The following is a 9,279-nucleotide window of genomic DNA, read 5'->3' as shown; positions in this document are numbered from 1 at the left end:
ATGATGGGACGCGCGTTTGTTTTCGTGGTAAAGTTCCAGTGCATCTTTTCCCGCGAGGCTGCCAGGGCTGGACTCTGACTGCGGGCGGTTGGTTGGCCATCAACCACGGACACATCTAAACTATGTGTGTGTAGCAACCATTCAACTGGAGAATGGTGGACTTAAGCGTACAACAATGCAGGTTTCGTCTTGCGAGTGATGCGGTCGCGAGGACTTTTCTATCGCTTCAGAGGTGTGTGTGTGTGTGTCTAAAATGTAACCCTGACCGTTTTAGGCTACTTGCGTTTTGTTAAATCATCACTTGTTATTAAAATGTAGATATTTCGATAATACCTCAATTGACCCTTCGCTAAGCCACGCCCGAAAAACGCCACAGGCCAATCGTGGCTTAGCAACCGTAACTAGGCGCGGGAGGTCTGGCAAGCTTTCGAGCGAGGGAAACATGCTGAAGCGTTGTGCGTATGGATTGTGCAAATCTGATACCCGGTATCCTAAAAGTTTGGACGGGGTGGTGGATTTTGTTCCCTTCCCGAAACCTAAAACACAAGGGGAGATATGCCGGGCGTCATCTTCATTTATATAGCGCTTTTAACAATGTAGATTGTTCCAAAGCAGCTTTACATTGATAATAGGAAATTAAAAGTAAAGTGTTTTGGCTTTATAGCAGCTCTATAATTAAGTTATTGTCCATCTCATGGATCAAGCAGTGTGATTAAAGGCAAGACGGAGGCTCACTAACATAACTTAACGTTACTTAAAAATATATTTCAGCATTTTGTTAATCGACGGCCAAACCAGTAACGTTACCCCAATCCGATCGCGACTCTCCCGGTGTTAGTTCAAGTAAAAGTAAAAGGTAGTTAGTAAAAGGAGGGAACATCACGGGGCTTGCCGGAGATCTCCAAGGAAAAGGTTGGTATGCAAACTTAATCAGTTCATAACAGTAAGTTAGTCCGACGTGTGAGCAGTAGCCTGGCGCGCTAAAAATATAAGCGGGAGAATGTTATCATTGCAAAGTGGTCAGGCTAATGTCTTGTGTTTAGTCCACAATACTTATGGATAAGCTGTTTGATTTATAAATATTAGAATATTTTCAAATTTCACTTACCCTGCTGTGCATGCACATAGCTGTTCCTCAATCTGTGCGTTTCCCATTTGAATGGTCAGCGTACGAGGCGGCTGCTGCTTGCGCTGGGACCTAACGTTATGCTTTAACTTCAATTTTGATGAAATTATTCTCTAATCGTTTGCATATTATGTCGTGGATATAGCCCTCGAATGCATACTGCAGTATTGCACTCTCATATTTTCACCTGTTTGCCAAAAATGACTAATTATCTCCTTAGGAATGTCTGAAACCAGTGCATACATACTGTAATAGACGTGCCAGGCGCAAAAGCTTGACAGGCGTAGCAACAGTAACTAAGGAGGGCGGGGCTTAGCGAAGGGTCAATTGTATGGAACGTATGCTTAATTTGTGCAAATGTCTATGTCACTGTCCATCTGTATTATGTGGGTTTAGGGGGCGCGTAGATCTAGGCTATGTGGAACGTTTTTTTTTTTTTTAAGCGGAAAATCTATTCTTTTCAAATATATGCATTTATAGTGTGTATATAAACAAATATATATTTTATAATGACATAATTATACATATGCATGTACATTTATATTTTTGAAATAGAATTATGATTCCTGTAGGCTAATATATGTAGCAGGGCATTCATACGGTGGCCGAGAGAGCTCAACGCGCTGCAACTGAAGAAAACACATGCAAATAGAAAAACACCAGCAAATTAAGAAAACAACTTCATCAGTTTCACAACACATGTGTGCTCCAAATACTCACACCACAACCAAATACAGAAACGCGCTGCAAATAGAACAGAACACAACGGAAATGTTTCCGGGGAACCTAATAAGTGACAGACCCGGCTCGAAGACTTCGGACGTTTCTCAATACCAAGTACGCAAACTTCGGACTTGCGTCCTTGGTAGTTCGGACTTGCCAAGTTCGACTCAGGAGAACGAACTCCCGAGGACGGGAGGACGCAAGTCCAATAATTCTGCAAATGGAACAGTGGCGTACTTGATAGCGTCACTCAGCTCGCTCTGGCTACTCCGGTTATCTCTTTATATATTTAGGCTACAATAAAACAAAATATGTAAGTAAGTAAGTAAAATTTATTTATACAGCGTCTTTCACAGACACAGTGGGTCACAAGGCGCTTTACAATAGACAATAAAACATAATAAAACACTTTGAAATCAATTGAAACAGATAAAATTAACAACATCTACAACATAGATCACCCAAAGGCTAACTTAAACAAGTGAGTCTTCACTTGTCTCTTAAAATTGTCCACATTCTCAGCAAACCTAATACTGATCGGTAAAGCATTCCATAGACGAGGTGCGATAGCGGCAAAACCTCTATCCCCACCTGTCTTTAGGCGAGTACGTGGCGTAGCTAGCAGATTTTGATTATTAGATCTGAGGGACCGGAGAGGTGTATGAAAATGAATTAAATCCGCAAGATAAGAAGGGGCCTGGCCATATAAGGCTCGATATGTTATGGTGCCAATTTTGAATTGGATCCTGTAAGTTACAGGAAGCCAATGAAGGGAGCAGAGTATTGGGGTGATGTGGGTGCGCCTATTTGATCGGGTAAGTAACCTAGCAGCTGAATTTTGAATGGATTGTAGTCGATGAAGAACAGATTTGTTGAGTGAAGAAAAAAGTGAGTTACAGTAATCAATACGGGATGAAATAAAAGCATGAATGAGCATCTCCAGTTCTGACTGAGAAACCACAGACCTCAATTTACTAATATTACGTAAATGAAAAAAACAAGATTTAGTCAAAGATTTAATGTGGGTTTCAAAAGATAAGGATTTATCAAATATAATCCCAAGGTTCCTTAAACTAGGCCGCACAGCAGATGCCAAAGGTCCAATGTCCCGTATAATCAGAGGTATAGCGTTGTCTGGTGCTACAATTAAAACCTCAGTCTTATCTGGATTCAGCTGCAAAAAACTTTCGGCCACCCAGCTGTTTATGACATCTATATAATCTAAAAGCCTCGAAAGTTTGGATGACTCATTTCGCCGGAAGGTAAAGTGAAGCTGAATGTCATCTGCATAAAAATGATAGGAAATGTTAAAATCTCGTATGATCTGACCCAGAGGCAACAAGTATAAAATAAACAATATTGGGCCCAACACAGAACCCTGTGGAACACCACAAAGCAGGGGTGACGAGGCAGATTTAAAATCACCAATAGATACGTCAAAACTTCTATCTGTAAGATATGAGCTAAACCAATCTAGGGCCACTCCTGACACGCCGACCCACTCGCGCAATCTCATAATCATAATATTGTGATCCACAGTATCAAAGGCAGAACTCAGATCCAAAAGTACCAACACTGAACATAGGCCTGCATCCGATGCCACTTGAAGGTCGTTATTAACTCTCACTAAAGCGGTCTCAGTCGAGTGTCTCTTCCTAAAACCTGACTGAAATTTGTCATACAATTCCAAGTTCTCTAATACAGCAGTAAGTTGATTAGCAACAACTTTCTCAAGAATTTTGGACAGCAATGGCAACTTTGAAATTGGCCGATAGTTCTTCAAAACTGCTGGATCTAAATTAGGTTTTTTATTATAGGATGAATAGTGGCATGTTTAAAATAAGACGGAACACAGCCTGTGGCCAGTGAACAATTGATAATATCTACTATACTAGTACCAATTGCAGGGAGTGCTTTTAAGAATAATGAAGATGGTATAATATCTTGTGGACAGGAGGATATATTCATTTTATTAATCAAATTTAGCAAATCAGGAAGAGTGATTGGTTTAAAAGACTCAATGGTAATAGGCCTAGCTGAACGAATACCATCGACAATAAAGTGTGGTCCATGCAGAATATTTGATCTAATAGACTGCACCTTATCAATCAAAAAGGACATTAGTCTATCACAATCATTTTGAGGATCTATTGTTGTAACAGCTGCTGGGGGTGATACAATATTATGTATGGTATCAAATAATATCTTAGGGTTACGCTTAGAGGAGGAAATTAGATTAGAAAAATAGGCAGCCCTGCATTTCGCAACTAAATCGTTAAAATCCTGCATAAGTTCCTTAAGATACAGGCGGTGCACTTCAAGCCCGGTTGATTTCCACAGGCGTTCGATGGTACGGCACCTCCTCCTGAAACAACGCACATCTTCCGTCATCCAAGGCGTGGTGTTACAGATGGGTTTAGTTTTTATCTTTAAAGGGGCCACTTCATCCAAGACGGAAGAGCAGACATTATTAAAAGATTGCATTAAGAGCTCAACATCGTTTTTACAACCCATCAAATTAAAATCACAGTCAAATCGAGAGCTAAATTGCTCAACAGTTGTTTGCGTAATAATGCGTGATTTTATCAGACGATTCTGACAAGGCGGGTCTGCAATAGTAGAAAGATTAAAAAAGATGCACTTATGGTCACTAATCGACATATCTTCACAACATAATGCATCAACATCCAAACCTAAAGTAAAAACCAGGTCTAATGTATGACCACCAGTATGTGTGGGTCCATGAACATGCTGCTTTAGATTATGTGAATCCGTAATACTAAGAAACTCTTTTGCAGCATGATTATCAGCAATTTCAGTGTGAAAATTAAAATCCCCAACCATTAATCATTTTTCAAAATTAATAACGGATGACATGAAGTCCGTAAACTCTGTTAAGAACTGCCCAGCAGGACCAGGCGGACGATAAATGAGGATGCAGTAGAACGGCTTTATCCGACCAACTCTCGTGATTTGAAGTTCAAAAGAGGAGAAAGTTTCCACGCTCACCAGTTGACAGTGGTAGCTATCTCTCCGTACCATGGCAAGACCTCCACCGCGGCCAGAAAGACGAGGGGATCCAATATACGAGCAGCCAACAGGACACAGCTCATTTAAATGAATAAATTCCGCGTTGCGTTGCCAAGTTTCTGTAAGTAATAGAAAGTCCAGGTTTTGCCTTACAATCAGATCATTCAAAATGTGCGCCTTAGTCGTGACAGAACGGGCATTTAACAAGCACACATTCACAGAAGAAATGACTGAGTCTTCAGAAATGGCAGATGATGTGCACTTGATAGTCCTAAGCGCAGACAGTCCACGACGGGCCCGGCCAAGGTGGGGGGGAGGTGGGTGTCTCTTCAGCAATCCACCGGACGCAACTGGAAACACTGGCCGCAAATAGGATGCTCTTTCGGGGATCCAAGGCCAGGCAAAGCCCGGTTGGTAGAAAAGTAAAGGATTACAATCCACAAGCAGGCAGTCCGTCCGGTTGACAGCAAGGGAGTATTTCCATAAGCAGCGATTCTTGACCTGGAAACCTGCTCTGGTCCCTCGCCTCCTCCGTTTCCCACGCTTCTTGGGCAGGTACGCTGACTTTCTTCTCCCGTCGCAGTGCAGCGTGAGATTGTGACCAGGTATGTACAAACGAACACAGGGTGGTAATGGAGGTGGATCATCGATACCCATAAAACCGGTCATTTCAACTCTAATTCGCATTAGCAATTGCCGATCATAAACCAAGGTTGCTGATACATTTGTGGACAAAAATAGTGGCATTAAAAGGCATATTAAAATAAGTGTCTGAGACGCGGCAAAGCCAAACACAGGCGCCATCGTCACTTCCTCCAAACAGTGGTTTATATGTTATAAACCACTACTCTGCCTCTTTTCATTTTCATTAAAAAAAATCTTAAACATAATAATGGCCACACAAATGTGGTTCAGGCAACGCAATTGATTATCTTCACTGCATATATGTATAACAACACGAAATATAAAACACAACCCTGACTCTTTTTGTTTTCATTTTAAAAATATGATACATAAAAAAACATTATAATATTGATCATTAAAACTGACATTTAGCAAAAAGAGACAGGGTTGTGTCATTTTATTTTATTATATATACATACAGTGAAGAGAATGTAGGCAACATGTATAATAAAATATTTTATATGTTTTATATATATATATAATACAATGACATAACCTTTTTTGTTAAATGTCAGTTTTAATGATCAATAATAGCCATTATAAAAGTATAGCCTAAGTAGCCTAAAAGGTATAAGAAGCTAGCAAACGATTCAGTCAAACATAAGTCAGCTCTCTAGGCTACAACGTTAAAGTTAAATAGACTAAATAAAGCTATGAAACTTCACTTTGCCCTCAGCTTAACGTTTTGCCAGGGAACAAATTATAAATTAATGAGACAAATAAAATAAATACATAAATAAATCGCCCGTTAGATATACACAAGACGATTTATATCTCATGTTAAACAACTAGACTAGAGACATCCGTGCCAGCGGCAGTCAGCAGCACTAGCCGAGGAAAGGCTGTTCTCGGCGGGGTACATGAGCGCCGAGCGGCCGATTGCCTGGATCTCACAACTCCGAAAACGTCAGATCAAATTTTCAAATAGGCGCAAATTTCAAAATCAAATTTCTTTATAAATAAACCACAGATTTGAGCTTTAAACAACTACATTCTCGCCTGAAATACTCTTAAAACTACATTTCGTGACACAATAACAGCAGTATTTTTAAATTACGCGGGGTTTCTCCTCTGCTATTGACGCTTGCTGGTTGATGTGAGATGCATTCTGGGATACCTGGCTGTCTCAAGTCCGCACAAGTCTCGATGCATCCTCAGTAAAAGGGGCGGATCAAGAACACATCCGGGGATTTGAACTGGACTTGGCTAGATGTGAACTTTGAATTGGAACAGTACTTGGGCAGCGACTGATGACGTTTCACAAGTCCATAAGAACACAAGTACAGACAAGAACGCATATTGAGAAACGGCCTTTATCAAACAAGTTGGCAGATCGGTTCGCGAATCAGTTTGGATGGTCTGTTCAGTTCCTGCACGCACTGAATCGTCTGAAGCGATTTCAATTCACACTCGACTCGGAGTCGTAACAGGAAGATTTAAGAACACCAAGAGCGTTTGATGAAGTGGCCGTGGACCTACAGTACAGTCAAGTGAGAGCAAATCTGCAAATGCATCATATTTTTGCCAGCGATGAAGATCTTTATTAGTTGATCATCTTCGTAAGCTGTCTGTGAATGAATGATTCCACAGGACGATATTCGATCTCATTTCACTCAGGTAGGCTAATGCATTTTACAACCAAACAGATTATTACGCCACTAAAGCACTACTAGAAAGTATGACATTACCCGTTTTTTGGACATATACATTCATTTCCACATTAAATAAGCTACCATATCACTCTAATATGATGATTTTATGCTCAAAAACATTCATTATTATTTTGAAAACAGTTTTTTACAAAAATTTTTTTCAAAATTCTTTGATGAATAGAAAGTTTAAAAGAACAGCATTTATTTAAAACAGAATATATTTCAACATTATAAATGTCTTTACTGTAACTTTTGATCAGTTTAACTCATCCTTGATGAATAAAAGTATTGATTTATTTTTCCCTGATTATTTCCCCCAAAATAAAATAAAAATTCTTACTGACCCCAAACTTTTGAACGGTAGTGTTTAATGTTACAAAAGCTTTAGATTTCAGATAAATGCTGTTCTTTTGAACTTTCTAATCATCATAGCATCATGAAATAAAAATGTAAAAAACTGTTTTCAACATTAATAATAATAAATGTTTCTTGAGCATCAAATCATCATATTAGAGTGATTTCTGAAGGATCATGTGACACTGAAGACTAGAGTAATGATGCTGTAATTCAGCTTTGATCACAGGAATAAATTACACTTTACTGTATATTCACATAGAAAACAGCTGTTTTACATTGTAATAATATTTCACAATATTACTGTTTTTGTTTGTATTTTTAATGAAATAAATGCAGCCTTGGTGAGCAGAAGACACTTCTTTTAAAAACATTAAATATCTTACCGTATAGCAGTAAATGATGAGATGTCTCATCGATCACAAGTTCAGTATGGTGTACCACAAGGCTCAGTACTAGGACCGCTGCTGTTCACTCTGTACATGCTACCATTAGGAGATATCATTAGGAAACATGGAATTAGCTTTCACTGTTATGCTGACGATACTCAGCTCTATATTTCTTCAAAACCTAACGAAACTTATCAATTCACAAAATTAACGGAATGCATAGCGGATATAAAAAATTGGATGACTCGTAATTTCCTACTTCTAAATTCTGAAAAAAACAGAGTTTCTAATTATTGGACAAAAAACGTCCTCATGTAATAACCTAGAATACTGTCTAACACTTGATGGCTGCTCTGTTAAGTCTTCGTCGTCGGTTAGGAACCTGGGTGTGCTCTTTGATACCAATCTTTCATTTGAAAGTCACGTGTCTAGTATCTGTAAAACTGCATTTTTCCATCTTAAAAATATATCTAAATTACGCCATATGCTCTCATTGACAAATGCGGAACAATTAGTTAATGCGTTCATGACCTCAAGGCTAGATTATTGTTATGCCCTACTGGGTGGTTGCCCTGCACGCTTAATAAACAAACTAACTTCTTCAAACAAACTTCTGTCAACACTGCACTGGCTCCCTATTAAACATCGCATAAATTTTAAAATATTGCTGATCACTTACAAAGCACTAAATGGTTTAGCTCCGCAGTACTTGAGTGAGCTCTTAACGCATTATAGTCCTTCACGTCTATTGCGATCTCAAAATTCCGGCCAGTTACTAATACCTAGAATATCAAAATCGACTGCTGGTGGTAGATCTTTTTCCTATTTAGCACCAAAACTCTGGAACAGTCTTCCTACTATTGTCCGGGAAGCAGACACACTCTGTCAGTTCAAAGCCAGATTAAAGACACATCTCTTTGACCTAGCTTTCACATAATACATTATAGACTTCTATAATTTAATGTTAGGCTGCATAGATTAGGTCAGCCGGAACCGGGAACACTTCCCAAAAATCCTGATGTACTCGTTACATCATGAGAAGAATGGCATCTACGCTAATTTTAGTGTCTGTGTTTATCCCGAGGTTTTCCTGCAGCCTGCCGGATCCGGGCCGTATCCAGATCTCCGGACCGATGACAACGCAGTGCTGAAGTGCCAACTAGTCTCTCCCTATGGAGGATCCCTCTACCATTATACAGATAAGGCGTTGTCGGGAAAATCCGTTTCGCGTTCCTACCCCAAAGCAACCAAATAAAATAAAATTCTTTATCAAAATTTATAGGGAAAGACAAGTACTTTGTTTAGGCTTGGCTTGTAGGGA

Source organism: Rutilus rutilus (genome assembly GCF_951802725.1).
Source record: "Rutilus rutilus genome assembly, chromosome: 6".
NCBI classification, from domain to species: Eukaryota; Metazoa; Chordata; class Actinopteri; order Cypriniformes; family Leuciscidae; genus Rutilus; species Rutilus rutilus.
The sequence above is the reverse complement of the archived record's forward strand: the minus strand, read 5'-3'. Positions refer to the sequence as shown.